Raw genomic sequence first — 19,202 nt, 5'->3', positions numbered from 1 at the left:
ACCAAAACTTGCTAAGTGTTGGCCAACTATTGGAGAAAGGCTACTCTCTAATTTTTGAAGGCAAGAACTGTTTGATCAAAAATTCTGTTGGTGAAGTGTTAACTACAGTGGCTATGCAAGACAGGACCTTCATTGTAGATGTGAATCAGCTTCAGCCCAAGGCATATGCATCTCAGTCTGATGAGACAGACTTGTGGCACAGGAGGATGGGGCATGTGAACTACAATTCACTGAACATGTTGCACAAAATGGATTTGGTTAGTGACATGTCCAAAATCGAGTCAAAGGATGCTGTATATGAGGTCTGTCAGCTAGGCAAACAAACCAGATTACCCTTTCCAGTCAACAAGGTATGGAGGGCACAAGGAAAGCTTCAGCTTGTTCATACTGACATCTGTGGACCTATGAAGACCACCTCCTTAAATGGCAGCAGGTACTTTGTACTTTTCATTGATGATTATTCTAAGTTTTGTTGGATAAATTTTTTGAAGCACAAGTCAGATGTTTATGATTTTTTCTGCAAATTTAAAGCTTTGGCTGAAAACCAAGCAAGCTGCAAGTTGAAATGCTTGAGGCCTGACAATGGTTCTGAGTATGTATCTCAGAAATTTCAAAAGATGTGTGATGATTTTGGAATTCAACACCAGCTAACCACTGTTTATACTCCACAGCAAAATGGAGTCTGTGAGAGAAAAAATAGAACAGTCATTGACATGGCTAGGTATCTTTTATTTGAGGCTAAAATGCCAAACATTTTTTGGGCAGAAGCTGTGAACACAGCTGTTTATCTGTTAAATAGGCTTCCTACCAATGCAGTCAAGGGTAAAACACCCTTTGAAGCCTGGTTTGGACAGAAACCATCTGTCTCTCATGTGAAAGTATTTGGCTATCTATGTTATGTGTTGGTACCTGAGGAGAAAAGAACCAAGTTGGACAGGAGGTCCATGCCAGGGGTGTTTGTTGGCTACAACAATGTGAAGAAAGGATACAGAGTCTTTGATCCACTGACCAAGAAAATTGTAGTGAGCAGAGATGTGAAATTCAGTGAAGCAAGTAGCTGGAAATGGGATGGAATTGAAGCAAATTTGCCCGAGGCAGATCAGATTGATATTGATTTGCAGGAAGCTGAAAATGAAGCAATAACTAAAGATGGCTATGATGATGAACCTGTTTAAGGCACTAGGACATTAGCAAACATTTATGAAAGATGTGCAGTAACTCTAGTAGAGCCTTCATGTTTTGAAGAAGCTGCAAAAGAAAAGTGTTGGCAAGAGGCTATGGAAACTGAATTGAGTATGATTCAGAAGAATGGCACTTGGGAGCTTGTCGATAGACCTGAAAACAGAAGAATCATTGGTGTCAAATGGGTCTTTAGGACTAAAAACAATGCTGATGGTACTTTGAACTGACACAAGGCTAGATTGGTTGTGAAAGGGTATAGTCATCAGCAAGGGGTTGATTTTTCTGAAACCTTTGTACCTGTTGCAAGGTTGGATACTATCAGATTGCTGCTTGCTTTGGCAGCTCAAAAGCATTGGAAGGTGCATCATTTAGATGTTAAGTCAGCCTTTCTAAATGGCTTTCTTAATGAAGAAATATTCATTGAGCAACCTGAGGGTTTTAAGGTCACTGGTGAAGAACAAAAGGTTTACAAATTGAAAAAGGCCTTATATGGCCTCAAGCAGGCTCCAAGAGCCTAGTATGAGAGGATTGATGGCTATTTGGCAAGGCTCAGGTTCGCAAAGAGTGTCAGCGAGCCTACACTCTATGTTAAGAAGGATCATAAGGAAACCATGTTAATTGTTTCCTTGTATGTTGATGATTTGCTAGTCATTGGCTGCAAAGATGAACTTATTGAAGACTTCAAGAAATAGATGCAACATGTCTTTGAGATGACTGACCTTGGTCTAATGACCTATTTTCTTGGTATGGAAATCAGACAAGGAAGTGATGGTATTTTCATAAGTCAGCAGGCATTTGCTTCCAAGGTGCTTGAAAAATTTTGCATGTCAAAATGCAAATCAGTCACTACACCTGTTGCATTGGAGGAAAAATTGTCAAGTGCCAGTGAACATGATCGAGTAGATGAGAAAGCATATAGAAGCTTAATTGGTTGTTTGCTTTATTTAACAGCAACTAGACCAGACATTGTCTATGCTGTTAGTCTACTTTCAAGGTTTATGCACTACAGTAATGTGGCACATCTGAAGGCAGCAAAAAGAGTGTTAAGGTATGTCAAAGGAACCATCGATGCTGGTGTGAAGTTTTGGAGGGCAAAGGAGCTGAAACTTGTAGGCTATTCTGATAGCTATTGGGCAGGGTCAGTTAATGACATGAGGAGTACTTCAGGTTACTTTTTCACCTTAGGCTCGAGTGTTTTCAGCTGGAGTTCAAAAAAGCAACAAACTATTGCACAATCCACAGTAGAAGCTGAGTATATTTCAGCTGCAGCAGCAGTAAATCAAACGATTTGGCTTACGAAGATTTTGGATGATTTGAATGAAAATCAAGCCCAGCCTACTGAGATTAGTGTAGATAATCAATCAGCTGTGGCCATAGCCAAAAATCCAGTCTTCCATGGTAAGACTAAACACTTCAAAATTAAATTCCATTTTGTTAGAGAAGCTGAGCAATCGAAGGAGGTTAGCTTAGTTCATTGCAGCTCAGAAATTCAGTTAGCTGAAATTTTAACTAAACCATTGGGAGCCAACCGATTTAATGCTTTGGAGGAAAGGATTGGTGTTTGTTGCATACAGTTCAAGGAGGAGTGTTGAAGCCATGGCCTGCATTGCAACAAAGAACCAACAGCAACAAATTGGTCAAAAGACCAGCAGCAACAAATTTTACAAGTTTAGCTGCTATACTATTTTGTAGCAAAGAAATGGAGTTGATTCAGTTATAGAATTACTTTTTGAATATTTTATTCCTATGGAACTTAGCCTAAATCTTTGTAATGAGTTAGCTAAGTTAGTAGGAAAGATTGATTGATGTAATAGCTGGTATGCCAGCTTTCTTTTGTATACAAGTTGCTATATTTTTAGTAAGTGTTAAGTAAGAGCAGTTAAATTAGTAGGTAACTGTCAAATACTTTTGTAACCTTCATATATTCAAAATTTGAATGAAAAATATATGACTTTCAGTTACAATTCTTTGCTGAGTTTTTGTTCTTTCAAGTTTCTTTTCTTTTGCTTCGTTCGTTTTTCATCTTTGCTTGCTAAAAATCCAACATTCTTATATGGCATATACACTATTCTCTGATATGCATTCTTCCGAAACTCAAACACTCACATTATCACATTATCTGACACTTCCCTTTAAGCTAGTGAATGATCACCCTTCATTCCAAGCTTGTTGACAATGTCTTGAAACACATTATTTTCCGCCCCTTAGTAATATTTGCTAGTTGATCCTTTGTTGAATAAAATGGGACGCTAAGTGCATTGTTGAATTTCTCCTTGATAAAATGTCTATCTACATCAACATACTTGGTTCTATCATGCCACACTGGGTTGTTTGTAATGTTGATTTCTGATTTGTTGTTACAGTACAACCGCATTGGACCTTCCCATCTTACCTTTAGATCATCAAGTGACATTGACCTGAATTCTGTCACCGCACTTAACCTTACCATTATATTTGATATGATTCAATGAATAGTGTTAAAGTGTTCCCATTCCAATCAAATGATCCTCAGCTGTCGATATATCTCACGGTAACAAAGCTATTTATACACATAAAATAGCTAGGAATAAGGAAACTAGTAACGCCCATCCTTAAATTTAAGCCAATTGAATCCCCAAAAATTAGTTATACACGGCCAATTAGTTAACACGTCCCCTCAAGTTGGTGCCATAGATATAAAAAATGTCCCACTTGCAGACCGAATTATGGTAAATCTTATTGCTAAGTCATTTGATGAATAAGTCAACTAACTGTTTGTCAAATGTCTCACTAAATAAGCTCAAGGCATCAATAGTTAATTTTTCTTTGATGAAGTGTCGATTAATCTCTATGTGCTTTGTTTGATCATGTTGCATTGGATTTTGCGATATGTTGAGGACAACCTTGTTGTTACAATACTTGGATAATTTGTCTTTTCTTGACAAATTTAATTCTTCCAATACCTTTCACAACCACAAAAGCTCACAGACACTTTGAACCATAACCATGTACTTTGCTTTAGAACCTGATCAAGTGACTACGCGTCGCTCTTTGCTTCTCCAAGTAACTAGGCTTCTTCCCATAAACATGCAATATCTAAATGTAGACCTCCTATCATCTGGAGAATTAGCCCAGTCTGCATCTATGAAGGCCTCTATTTGGAGGTGACCATTCTTGGAGAAAAAGAGGTAGACTTTAGATAGCGTAGAACGCGAAAAACAACCTACATGTGAGGTTCTTGAGGATCATGCATAAATTGGCTTACCATATTGAGAATAATTAATAGTTAATCTATGCTGGCACACCTTCAAGTTTATCTATTGCACAATCCGATGAACCTACATCTGTTGCACTTGCATTTGAGAAGCTACCAATTATTTGAGTTTATTCTAGAAGACAATGGACTCGTGATACATGTCTTATATCAACATCTTTGTTATCAGATCTGACTCCAGGTGATCTTGATCTTCCTATTGCCCTGTCACGAAGGTAAATGTCAGTTCACCTACTCAATTGCTAATTTTATTTTATATAATCATCTATTCCCTTTGTCTTGTTCTTTAATCGCTTCTTTAGATTCTGTGTCTATTCACTATACTATTCAAGGGGCCTTGATTCATTTTGATTGGCGAGATGCAATGATCTAGGAAATAAATGCATTAGATGCAAATGATATTTGGAACTTGATTGATTTTCCTCTTAGAAAAAGAGTTGTTGGATGCAAGTGGGTATTTACAATTAAGGTTAATCTTGATTTGTATCTATTCATGACTGGCTAGCTGTTACACTAGATGGATACTAAAAAGTGATTTCTTACATAAAGATCTTCGAGAAGAAATTTATACGGAGTAACCACCAAGATTTGTTGCTCAGGGGGAGTATAGGAAAGTTTGTCTTTGAAGAAATCCTTGTATGACAAAAACAAAGTCCTTGGGCATGGTTTGGAAAGTTCAGTAGTTTGGATTGAATATAAGCAGAAGCAACGATTTAGTTGTTTCCTACCACCTCCAGACTTTAGTCAATTGTAGAGCTCCAGACGTTGAATCTGGTAGTGTTGGTAACAATAGCAGATCCATCTACTATTGGTTTCTCCAACATAACACCCCTTTGTCCTTCATTCTGAATGATAGACATTTCCTCATCAAGAAGGCAATCTTACTTTCCCCAAATTTGGATTATCACAGCATCAAGTTCCGCATTAAGGCATGAGAGTAAGTCTTAGATACGATCCTTTTCCATGAACCATTTTAGGGTTGCAACATCCTCACTACAACTTATATATATTTGATGATTTTGATCTATTTCCTGCCATAAACCTTGTAAGAGGCTCAAATATTCCAGAACAAATCGTGTTATGGGCCAAAATGAAAGTCAAGCTTCGGTCAAACAACGGTCATTGTTTAAAATTTTATTTATTTCAGTTGTTTTTTTTCGTTGTAAACACTGTGTTTTGGACTCTTTTAAATAATACGCACCAGGGGGTCGGGTTGTTAGGATAGAGGGACCGTTTAATGAAACAGTGAGTTTTTAGCTTAGTTATGACAGCTGTTAAGGATCCGTTTTTCTCCTTTTTAGCCACCAATTAGGCAGAGGAGGTGGTTATGAAATTGGAATTGGTTTTCTCACACACTCTCTCTACTCAGTATTCTTGTGCTCTCTTCTCTCTTTCTGGTCATTTCTTTCTCAGATTTTCGACCATATCAAATCGGTTCCCTTGTTTGATTGTTGAAATATTTGCCTTAACTTTATAGATTTGGGCAGCATCCTTGAACTTGGAATAGGTTTGCCGAAGGACATCTGAAATCTCCTTGGTAGAGGAAATGAACATGCACGTATAACTAATCTCTGGAAGCATTGAATCCCATAACCAAGACATCACATGGAATCTTGTTAATCCATGCCTCTGATTTAGGATCTTATGTCAACCGAACCGGTTGGGTTTTTTTAAATCTCCAGCTGTAGTGATTAAAGAAACCATGTTTTAAATCATGGTAGTTTCTATGATAAGACCGATTTTGGTTGAGTCTGACATGATAGGGAAAGAAAGGACTTGGGAATAGAACAGGAGAAGCAAGAACTCGACCAAGAAAAAGAAACTCTTCTTAGAAAGGAACCAAAAACATCTGATACCATGGAATGAACAAGAGAAGCAAGATTTCAACCAGGAAAAGAAAACACTTCTTAGGAAAGAACCAAAAACATCTGATATCATGGAATAAACACGAGAAGCAAGAATTCGACAAGAAAAAAAACACTTAGGAAAGAACCAAAAACATTTGATACCATGTGGAGAATTGATTTTGCTGGAATTAATTCAATTGTGAAAATACAGCTTCTACAGTCCTATTTAGACACATTTGATCCTATCAAACTAAGAAACTAATTAGTAATGTTGGCACCATTTTTTTGATGAAACGGGGTCGACTTAGATTTTGAAATAAAACGAAAATGGGAGTCACCACCGATCTTTTATTAAAGTGTGATCGGTTCACCATTAAAAAATAATTTTAGGTCTACGAATTTTGAGAAAATAGGTTCGGGAGTTGGTTACGTACGAGGAAGGGTTAGCACCCTCGTGACGCCCAAAATTGGTACCAAATTGATTGTTTAATGTCTTAATGTCAAAATTTTGAAAATATTTTAAAATACGATCCTTTTATCTTGAATAAAATGGATTGAATGATAAGGCTCACTTATTTCAAATGAATAAATTGTCACACTCAATAAGTTAGAGTGCAACATTTTAAATCCTCAAAATTAAGTTTATCTTTTAACTTTTAAAAGCTATGCATTTTGAGAAGGATATTTGATTATTTGGATCAAATGAGAAAATCAAAACCTAGTAAGTTAGGGTTCGATTTCATCGAAATTCCTAAACACCAAATATTGCCTTTATTATTTTTTTTTAAAAATCGAGATACAAAATGTCATATCCAGTAAGTTAGGATCCAACATTTTGAAATCTTAAAAATTTTATTTTTAAAAGTGGTATGGTTTCGATAAAATGAACACTTGATTACCTAAATTCATCGAGAAGAATTGAAGCCCAGTAAGTTAGGGCACAATTCTCTCAAGAACTTATGAACACCAAGCTTTTTTAGGAATTATGAAATAAAATGATCATAGTGCTTTAATAAAATACAACTCTTACAAAGGAAACATGATTGAATAACAATATATAATGTAAAAGATACAATTCGTAATCTAAATACAAACTGAGGGATAATAAATAATGGATGAATTCAAACAAAAATGGCTACAACAATTCTTATCATGTTATGCAAATATCAGTCCTAATTGCCAAATATCAAATGAATTAAATACCACAAAATTTATTAATAACAACATTTATAAGCTAAAATATTCATACATGAACTCAAAATGGACATGAAACAATATGATACAACATTGGATAATAGTATTTAAAATAGATTTGAAACAAATAATATATTTATTAATTTACCCTAAATAATGCCTATAAAATAACCATGTAAAAGTCTTAATACATATATAATTTAAAACAAGTAATCACCTAAATAGGTTTTGAAAGAAGTAAATTATGAATGAAACCGACTTAGCATACATATATAGATATAAAAATACTTGATATTTATAATCATAATAATATCAAACATCAAAAAATATATATTTTTTAAAATAATTTAATAACACATATAATGGCATTTAAAAATGTTATATATATATATAAAATTAAGTTATAACACAAAATAAATTATTATGAAAGCATTTTTTATATAAATAGACGATGAAACTTATAATGATATAGGGTTTGAAAATAAAAATAATAAATTTTAAAACAATGTATGATAAACTCAAAACATGTTAATAATAATTTGAAATAACAATATGTTGCATCTTAAAATTATATTAAATAATAAATTTGAAAACAATGTTAATCCTAATATTTAAAATTTACCATAAATAAACATATTAAAATAGATACTAAGCTAATTTTAAACCAACAAATCATATTTATAAAATTAAACAGAATATTATTATTAATAAGAATAAAAATTTTAAAAAAGAAATAATTAAATCGAAATTACAACATTTAAAAGACTAAATTTACAATCAATCGAAATCCTGAGGACTAAAGCAACAATTAAACGCATAAGTTCAAGAATTCAAATCGAAAACGTCGCCGTTTGACCATGAACCAAATTGAAACCAGAATAAACTATATAGTATAAATCGAAAACTATAGAAAGCCAGATTAGAACGATATAAAACAAAGGAGGACTGGTTGCGCAAATAAACCAGAAAGTTGGGACGTGCGGATCCTTCCCCGGGTCAGGTCACCGCGCAGGTCAGGTTATTTAAGCCAAAATTTTCTGATAACCCTCATTTCAGCCACTCATTTTTTTAAAAAAATTCAAAATAAAAAAACACCTTTCTTCTTTCCTAAACCGTCCGGCCTTTAGGGTCTCCTCAGCGCCGCCATAGTGCCACCTTGAACGGTGGCCAGCGTTGCGCAAAAGGGGCGTTCCTAGGGGTGTTCATTCGGTTAACCGACCCGAAATTACTATAACCGAATTAACCGACCTTCCAAAAATTTTAACCGTTAACTGAACCGAAATTTTTTCGGTTAATAAGGTCGGTTAACCGAATTAACCGAAAATTATGTATTTTTTATTTTTGGTTAAGAATTACCTGAATTTCCCGAATTACCCGAATTACCCGAATTAACCGAATTAACCGAATTACCGAAAAATACCCGATTTTTTTATTTTTTATTTTTAAAATTTAAAAAATTTATAAATTATTAAAGTAAATTGGGTTTTAGACTTTAGTAAATTGGGTTGTCTTTTAGTTTTAGTTTTATTGGATTGGGTAATTGGGTAAACTTTAGTTTTAGTTTTATTGGGTTGGGTAATTGAGTTTGGGTTGGGTTGGATAATTTTATTTATTAATTTTTTCGGTTAACCGAAAATTTTCGGTTAACCGACCGGTTTCGAACCGAATTAACCGTTAACCGAAAAATCATAAAAAAATTAACCGACCCCGACCGAAAAAATTCGGTTAACCGACCGATTAACCGAATTCGGTCGGTTAACCGAATTTTTTCGGTTTTACCCGAATTATGCACACCCCTAGGCGTTCCAGTCCCCATTTCAAGACCCGATCAAAGACCAGATTCATTTGGTGCAAGGATCGAGAGGAAGAACCCCCTAACTCCACCTTTCGGGGCCGATTTCACCAATGGGAAAATCCCGACGGCGGCGCAACCGAATGATGAATCGAGTAAATCCTCCCCCTTTTTTGTGTGTATATGTATAATTAAAAATGAACGAACAGAAAAGAAAAACCGAAAGTAAAAAAAAAAGCGAAAGATGCAGAAAAAAAGAGAATCCAATCACCTTCTTTCAATTTTTTTGTATTTAGTATGTGTGTATGCTTACAAATGCTGAAAAATGGCTTTATATAGCCGAAAGTAAAATGAAAATTACAAAAAATGTATTTCGTTTTTCTCTTATTTTCTTTTTCTTTTTGCTGCTATTTCTCTTTTTTCGTTCGTTCGTCCTCTGTCGCTTTGTGTGTTGCAGGTGTTTGTTGCATTGCAGGTACAGGTACGGAGGCCATATGGTGACGTGGAGGGCAGTTCACCTGCCAGGGAAGGTCTTGGTGGCTGCGGCGCTGGAGGCTCGCGTGTGGGGAAACGGCGCTGGGAGCTTCTAGGGTTCCCAGCTTCTGATTTTGCGTTGGGCCGCTTCGTGGTTGGGCTAGGGTCTGGGCAAATTGGATTTAGATTTTAATGGGCCTTAGTGAGTTAGCATTATAATTTTGGGCTAGCTGAAATTTGTAAATGGACTGCTATTTCATCGGACTCTTTTTTAATTTGGTTTATTTTATTGTGTGGGCCCGGGTCAAAATTGGGCATTACAAGTAACTAGTATCCTACAAAATTAAAATACCTATGTCTGATATACTGTCCACCAAAGCAAAAGCACTCACACACGTTACCACATTATTCGACAATTTCATTTTCTTAGCAAAGTGAGAATTTACTTGATAGGTTGATGCTAGCCATTGGCATGATGTTCTGCCAACTTAATTGTAGTTTAAACCCTGTCCGTGAAGTTTACTGATAACTAACCTCCATAACTCATGCAGTCTACATCTATTGGAGAAAAAAAAAAGAAAGAGAGCAAAAGAGCCTCAAAGAATGACATGGTTAGAAAAACTAAATTATTAGATTAAACGTTGTCTCACTGAGAAATCTGCCAGCAAGGCAAGCAAAATGATTTTAAATTGGGAAGTCATTTTCCATGTCAATGATCTTCTGATAACTACTTTCATTGAAGATGAAATAATTTAAATCATCTATCTGATGATTGATCATGTGTTATCTGATTTCTCTGTTTTACCCATGGAGAAAGACTATTGTGGTTAGCAAAATGCAAAAGATGACCAAGCAAAGACTAGAGTGGACTGACAGGAGGGTCAATCTTACGAATGAAATTCTAGCTGCTGTGGACACTGTGAAGTATGGTCTAATTCAGAAAGCACTTCCTTAGGTTTCACTATATTATCTTCATATTTGACAGTGATTACTGATCTGTGCTTGATAATTTTTCAGATTTTATGCATGGGAGAAATGCTTTCAGTCTAGAGTTCACAGTATACGGAATGATGAGCTATCATGGCTTCAGAGAGCTCAACTACTATCTGCTGTATGATAGTGGAATTATAATATTGCTTCTGAGTGTGTGTTTTTTTATGTGAACATTCCAAAACATAAAACGATGTTTCTAGTTGGCATGCGAAAATTACCTTTCACCAATAGTTGCACTTGCTTTTGCTCTGGAAAATGCAGTTATTGGTCATCAAACATAATCCTGGACATGCAATGCTTTCGTCATTTGATATATTTTCTTTTCTAAGGGAAATGTGATTTTGGTGGCCAGTGGCCACCAGCATAATATTTGAACCTCCATTTTAAGCAAGTGTCCGGGAATTGGTAGCCTATCTTGTGACTACATATCCATGATTTATAAACTAGATGTTATAGTATGTATGTCAGTTATGCAAGTTGCATGCAATGTAAACGCACTTTGAATGCTTATTTATCTATGTGGCTAATCTTAAACTGCTCTTGATGGAGCAGCTGTTGATGCTGCTAGTCTTCAGGCCACAAAAAATATTACTGTTTTACCATATTTTGTTTTAATAAGTTGCCTTTTGTTGCAGTTTAACAGTTTCATATTGAACAGCATACCAGTTGTTGTAATAGTAGTTTCATTTGGGATGTTCACTTTGCTTGGTGGGGATCTGACACCAGCAAGGGCATTCACATCACTTTCATTGTTTGCATTGCTACGAATTCCTCTGGAATGTCTTCCTATTTTGTTAAGTCAGGTTTAACTTACTTCACCCCTTACATCATTATATTTTGCATAATTTAATTGCCTTACAGCTGTATATTCTTCATTACTGAAATCTTATTGGAGGGAAAACTTTTATAATTTGTTTCTCAGGTATTTATTTTTCTTTTATTGAGAATTAAGTTTCATGGGGTAAATTTTTTGTACCTTCAGTAGTTGTTCTCATTTATCTAAGTTCTTAACAGTTAGCCAGACAATAAAACTGGTTTGTCACTCATCAACTTAATAGATGTCTAAGAAAATTTATGATATTACGGCCATGAATGAAAAATAAGCTTAAAAGGTGTATGTATTTAGTTTTTAGTTGATCATTATTTGCAATGTAATTGCTACAATTTTCAAGATTCGCCAGTCATTAAGCTTAATGGAGTTATTAAATAGCTTCTATTGGATTCTTGACAGTCTAATACTTGGTTTTTAGGTTGCAAATGCAAATGTATCTTTGCAACGTCTTGAGGAGCTTTTCTTAGCTGAAGAGAGAGTTCTAGCACCAAATCCACCTCTTTAGCCAGGGCTTCAAGCCATCTCAATTAAGAATGGAAACTTTTCATGGGATTTAAAGGTCATTTTAAAGTTCTGTTCTTGTTTCTATACCTCTCAAATTATGAGTCAAGTGCTTTCTAGACTGGAATTCTGTATTTAATATTGCTTGTGAAGGGTTTTACTAATCATCAGTCGATAAAATTGGTTTGCCTCATTCTCAGTAAGTGAATGGAAAGACGGAAAGCAAGTTGACTTGTTAGATATTTTGTTCTGTCTGAAGGGATCGACTGTAGAATTATAGCTTTGGATACATAGGACATGATAACTTAGAAATAGCAATAGCAGCTTAGTGATTTACCATGCACTACTTCCTGCTTTATAGTGAGGAAGATCTCATGCACTTATTAACCTCAACATTGTTAATATTGCAATATGCTACTTTTCTGGATAAAGACAATTTGGAATTTTATTTTTTATTTCTTCTTTTTTCAGGCAGAGAAGCCCACTTTATCAGATATCAATCTAGATGTACCGGTTGGCAGCTTATTCGCAATTGTTGGTGGAACTGGAGAAGGAAAAACATCCCTTATATCGGCGATTCTAGGGGAGCTTCCTCCAGATGCAAATTCAAATGTCATTATAAGAGGGACTGTTGCTTATGTTCCTCAAGTTTCATGGATTTTAATGCTACTGTAAGTTGCAGCGTTGCTTATGTTCATTATTGATGTTTACTTCCATTTCAATTTTCTACAGCTTCCAATATTCTTTGACTAAGAAATTTTCCTTTCTATAGCATGCTTGCTTATGTACTTAAAATTTATTTTCACAGGTTCGTGACAACATTTTGTTTGGGTCTAGCTTTCAACCAGAACGGTATTGGAAGATAATTGATGTGACAGCTCTACAGCAGGATCTTGACGTCCTTCCTGTTACGTGGATTTAAAACATCTTGTAATTTCTTTTTCTACTATGGAATGTCTCCTTAACTATTTAACATTGTCCTTTAGGATCATGACCTCACTGAGATCGGTGAAAGAGGTGTGAACATAAGTGGTGGGCAGAAACAGAGAGTTTCCATGGCTAGAGCTGTCTATTCCAATTCAGATGTGTACATATTTGATGACCCTTTAAGTGCCCTTGATGCTCATGTTGCAGAACAGGTAACTTGTTTACTCTGATTAATGCAATTTCTTTCACATTCTACGTGGAAGCATGAAGGTTTGCATCAAACCGATATGAATCTAGGGCTTCCGTTGGATACAAGAAAGCTAAGTTTTGAGGCTAAGTGTTCGGGTTAATAAGGTCAAAAAGGTGGACATAGCCATTTTAGTTTTTGTGTGAGATTTGATAGGTTTAGAAGTTGAGGTGAAGAAATGAGATTTACCTAGGTGACGAAATAAGAGCAGCAGTCCTGAAATCTTATATGAGGATAGTTCTATTTTTTAATGTAAAGATCACATAATGTATAGACTCCTAAGATCACATAACTTCTTTTCCAGAAAGGATGAGGAAGCTTTTGAATAAATTTGGCTTAAAATAGCTCCAAAGTCATAAATGAAAAATGACAGCAGGAAACCCAAAGAACATAAGCCCAAATATTTCTCGTATATTCTTTCCACAATTCCTGTTTCTTTCTAATGTATTTTCAACCTTCGTTGATCTCAAAATAGATTTCTTGTGGTTATGCTATATGGTCTAATCTGAAGTCATTTGCAGGTTTTCTACAGGTGTATCAAGGAAGAATTACAAGGAAAAACCAGAATACTTGTCACAAACCAGATGCATTTTCTTCCACATGTAGACTACATCCTTCTTGTCTCTAATGGTGTAAGTAAAGAAGAGGGTACCTTTGAGGAAGTCTCCAGAAAAGGAAGGATATTTCAGAAGTTGATGGAAAATGCTGGGAAAATGGAAAAACGAGAAGAGAAGGGAGATGAAAGATGCATAGACATGGAAAACTTAGAACCAAATTCCAATAAGATGGTTGAGAATAAGATAAATGATATTCTAAAAGATGCAAATGCTGCAAACAGGATGAAAGGCATGAGAGCTACACTTGTAAAGCAAGAAGAAAGGGAAACAGGTCTGGTCAGCTGGAATGTTCTTATGAGGTAATATAGGATAACACCCTATACTCATTAGTACACTAAAACTCATGCTTTTCATATTAACTTTGATTTTAATAATTGCTTCCATCTTATTAAAGAAATAGAGAGAAAAAGGCTAAGAGAATGCGCTCTGTATTTTATGAAATCTAATCAAATCCTAATAAAGGAAAAAGAATCAGATACTGAAAATAAGAGATTACATAAAATGACACAATAAAGAAAAAAAATCTTAACACAGGTTTCCTAAAAATAAAAGATATGAGGTTGTCCATGTGTAGGCCCCTATTAAGGTACCAAATGATACAATGTTCCATGGTGTTATCTCTCATCAATTAACTAATAGATTTCCTATGATTTTTTGTTTGTGTCGAGTCTCTCCACCTATTGACAATAGGTTTGAGGTTAGATGCTTAACATAATTCACATGTAAATCAACTGCACTTCACATCAATTCAACTTGAGATGGGCTTAGAACCTATTTTTCTTTTACTGTTTTGCAGGTATAAGGATGCTATAGGAGGCCTATGGGTGGTTGTGATACTTTTTACATTCTACTTTTCAACTGAAGTTCTTAGAATTTTAAGCAGCATGTGGTTACGCTTTTGGACAGATAAAAGTGCTTCAAAGAGTTATAAGCCTGAATTTTACGTTCTCATTTATGCGCTTCTAGGATTTAGTCAGGTTAGTGCATCTTTATCTGCATCTAACAGGTGGTTTGTATTGATATCTATTTATACTCTGCTTACCTTATCAAGAAAGCTAAGCAATGGCTTAGCTTTCAATATGATTATTCAAAGAACAAGTTATCTTTTTAAATGAGCAGTAATTTTGTAGGATATCACTTTTATATACTGTAAAATATGCAATGAATGCAGTGACACGGAGAAGAATTCCTAGAAGTAGATAAGCATAAGCTAAACAGTATAACATGTTAGGCATTTTCTCTGGTCTGTCTGTCTTCCTGCCAGAACCAAAAATTGATTCATAAAGCAATAGCTGTTTCATCTTTTATTTTAGTGCTTATTACAATGAGTTACTTACCATTTTAATGGATTCAGGTAACTGTGATTCTGACAAACTCGTTTTGGCTTATTACTTCAAGTCTCGGTGCAGCCAGAAGATTGCATGATATGATGCTAAATTTCATCCTAAGAGCTCCAATGTTGTTTTTCCAGACTAATCCAATTGGGCGAGTAATCAATAGGTTTCAAGAGATCTAGGTGATATAGATTGTAATGTTGCTGAAAGTTTTCAAGAGAGCATTTAATAAAACTGTCCTATATTTTATTAATTAAACAACTGAATTTAAATAGAGAAAAGACTCATTAACCTAATAGGGAAAATAATTCCCTTATTCTACTAAAGTACTAAAAGATAAGGAAAATAATTCCCTTATTCTAATAAACTACTAAAAGATAAAATAAAATATTCTTAGAATATCCCAAATGATTTATTCTAATATTTATCTACCTAAATAAGATTTATCTACCTAAATAACTTTAAAATGTCTCAAAATATATGCGTTTCACATATTTCAACACACCCCTCAAATCTATTGTTTTGAAGGAACAAACGGCATGCACACTTGGCCTTCTTCAATCTTCTCATTGATAAACTGTCTATCAATCTCAACATGTTTAGTTCTATCATGCTGGACTGGGTTGTGAGCAATACTAATGACAGCTTTGCTATCACAGTACAACTTCATTGGTGAAGTTATTGGTTTCTGCAGCTCTTCCATAATTCTTTTTAACCACACCATTTCATAAATTCCTTGAGCCATTGATCTAAACTCAGCCCCTGCACTACTTTTTGCTACAACATTTTGTTTTTTGCTTCGCCTAGTCACAAGGTTTCCCCAAACAAATGTACAGTATCCTGATGTAGATCTTCTATCTGTTATTGAGCCTACCCAGTCTGCATCTGTATAAGCTTCAATTCCTCTTTGTTTAGATTTCTTGAAGAAAAAGCCCTTTCCAAGTGAACTCTTCAAGTATCTCAGAATTCAGAACACTGCTTCTTCATGTTCCTCCATTGGAGAGTGCATAAATTGACTCACTAAGCTCACTGCAAAAGCTATGTCTGGCCTTGTATGTGATAAGTAAATTAACTTACTGACTAATCTTTGGTACTGTCTTTTATCAACTAATCGACTTTCTTTATTTCCAAATTTTACATTTGGATCAATTAGTATGTCAGTTGGGTGGCAACCAATCATCCCAGCCTCTTTTAAAAGATCAATCACATATTTTTTTCTGAGAGACCACAAGACCCTTCTTTGATCGAGCAACTTCCATTCCAAGAAAGTATTTTAAAGGACCCAAGTCTTTGATCTCATACTCCAATGCTGGATGCTCCTTGAGACGCCTTATTTCATCCACACCATTTCCTGTAAGAATGATAGCATCGACATAAACTATAATAATTGCTATTCTACCTCTTTTTGAGTGTCGATAGAACATTGTGTGATCAGCTTTCCCTTGTGAGTAACCTTGTTTTTTAACAACTTGAGTGAACCATTCAAACCAAGCTCGAGGAGACCACTTTAAACCATACAAAGATTTCTTGAGCTTACATACTCCAGTTCCAAATTTTTCTTCAAAACCTGAAGAGGATCCATGTAAACTTATTCTTCAAGTTTCCCATTTAGGAAAGCATTCTTCACATCTAGTTTCTGTAAGGACCAAGATTAATAGCAATTGATAAAAGAACTCTAACAGAATTTAATTTGGCTACTGGAGCAAATGTTTCAAGATAAACTATCCCGTATGTTTGAATGTACCCTTTAGCCACTAGTCGGGCTTTGTATCTATCTAAAGATCCATCCGGTTTGAATTTGGTTGTGAACACACATGTACAGCCCACAGTTTTCTTCTCTACAGGTAATTCCACTGTTTCTCATGTACCTGTTTTTTCAAGAACGCGCATCTCTTCTAAAATAGCCTCCTTCCACTCAGGAACTTGTAAAACATATTTCAAATTTTTGGGTATTTTCACAATATCAAGACACGAAACAAAGGTTGAGAATGTTGAAGACAAGGCTTTATAGGATACAAAGTTAGACATGGGATATTTGACAACATTTCTAACACCTTTTCTTTTAGCAATTGAAATATCTAAATCAGAAAATTCATTGGTTGGATTATGAGCTTTACCTGGACTTTTGACAAGATCTTGTGGGTCGGATTCTTGGTGATGAATCTGGTGATTTCACTTTCTTGATTTTGATTTCTTCTTGAGTAAACAATTAACTCATTTATTTGTTCTTTATTCTCATGATCAGACTCTGCACCTTCGTACTCCTTTTCATTAACAACATTAACATCATTAATTTTTGTGTTAATCATAAATTCACCTTCCCCATTATTAGAATCCCTATGTTGTATATTCTTAGTGTTTTCTTGATCAATTATAGAATCTTCCTTACTATAATTCCCTCCCTGAAGATTAGAATCAAAGTAAGATTGCGTGTAAACAAATGTGACATCCATGGTAACAATAATCTTCCTATCAATTGGATCGTAACATTTGTAACCCTTTTTACTAGAAGCATAACTAATAAAGACGCATTTTTTTGCTCTAGGATCTAGTTTACCTTGGTTGTGAAGATGAACAAAAACACTACACCCAAAAACTCGGAGGGGTAAATATATGATCAATTTAGAGTTAGGAAAGTTATCTTTAAAGAGATTGAAATGAGTTCTATAGTTTAGAGTTTTACTAGGCATTTTATTAATAAGATATGTAACTGTTAACATGGATTCACCCCAAAGATAATGTGGTACCTGACTAGTGAACATCAAGGCTCTAGTTGCTTCCAAAAGATGTTGGTTTTTTTCTTTTGTAACCCCAATTTGTTGTGGTGTATTTGTACAAGAGCTTTGGTGGACTATACCATGTTTGGTTAAGAAAACACCTATTGGTCACTAAAAATTTCCCCACCATTGTCACTCCGAAGTACTTCTATTCTCAGACCAAATTGTGTTTTCACCATAGCATAAAACACTGGAACACATTTTTTACTTCAGACTTATCTTTTAATGAAAACACCTAACAAATGCGAGTATCATCAATAAATGTGACAAACCAACGTTTTCTTGAAAATTTGAGACTCTTGAAGGTCCCCAAACATCACTATGAATTAACGAAAAGGTTTGGAAGCTTACATTTTTGAGGTGGAAGAATGATCGATGATGTTTATCCAATTCACAAAATTCACAATGATATGAAGACCTTTATTTTAAATAGATCAGGTAAAAAATATATTAAATAGTAAAAATTAGGATGTCCAAGCCTATAATGCCAACATAACCTTATCAAACTAGAAGTAGAATTAAACATAAAGTAGTGTTGGTTGACTTAGGTCGTCGTCAGAAAGTAAATTCCACCAGATTCTTAACATGCGATCATCTTACCAGAGACTATGTCCTAAGTTTACACATAGAGGAGTCAAATATAACATGACAATTCAGGGACTGGGATAATTTATTAACCGATATGAGATTACAAGCTAGATTTGGCACATGTAAAACATCATGTAAACCAAGGAAGGCGAAATTTTAATAGTGTCTTCCCGGCTATTCCCGAGAAGACCATCTACACTTGATTTTTTTTTCTTGCACAAGGTGGTAAGTTGAAAAAAGAAAATGATAATATCATGTGATCACACTCAGAATCAACGATTACGGTTTGCTTACAAGCTGCACTAAAAAATAGAAAAATCATATGAGGGCAAAGGAGGAAGAAGGATTATTGATGAGTTAGGAAGATAAAATCATAAAATTATGGTGATGAAAAGCTTAGTAATGCTGGAGACCTTTAAGAATTGGCCTCTAATTTCATTAGTTGTTTCAAAGGTAAACTTTCTTCCTTTGTTTGATTGCTGGATCTTTTATCTCCAATGAAGGCTATTTTAACCATGTACTACTAGAGATAACCTAGCTCAGATGCCATGAAAGTTTTTAAGAGAGCATTTAATAAAACTGTTCTATATATTTTATTAACCTCAAAAAAAAAAAACAACATAATTAAATAAGAGGTCTTTGTA

General features: G+C 34.8%; 1 pseudogene; it reads left to right on the top strand.

Moving 5' to 3' along the window:
* LOC107917497 (ABC transporter C family member 12-like) overlaps window positions 1-19,202 on the top strand; it is a 44,333-nt pseudogene that overhangs the window by 5,947 nt on the left and 19,184 nt on the right.

Source organism: Gossypium hirsutum, chromosome D12 (genome assembly GCF_007990345.1).
Source record: "Gossypium hirsutum isolate 1008001.06 chromosome D12, Gossypium_hirsutum_v2.1, whole genome shotgun sequence".
Classification (NCBI taxonomy): Eukaryota; Viridiplantae; Streptophyta; class Magnoliopsida; order Malvales; family Malvaceae; genus Gossypium; species Gossypium hirsutum.
This window is presented reverse-complemented; position numbering and strand designations above follow the sequence as displayed.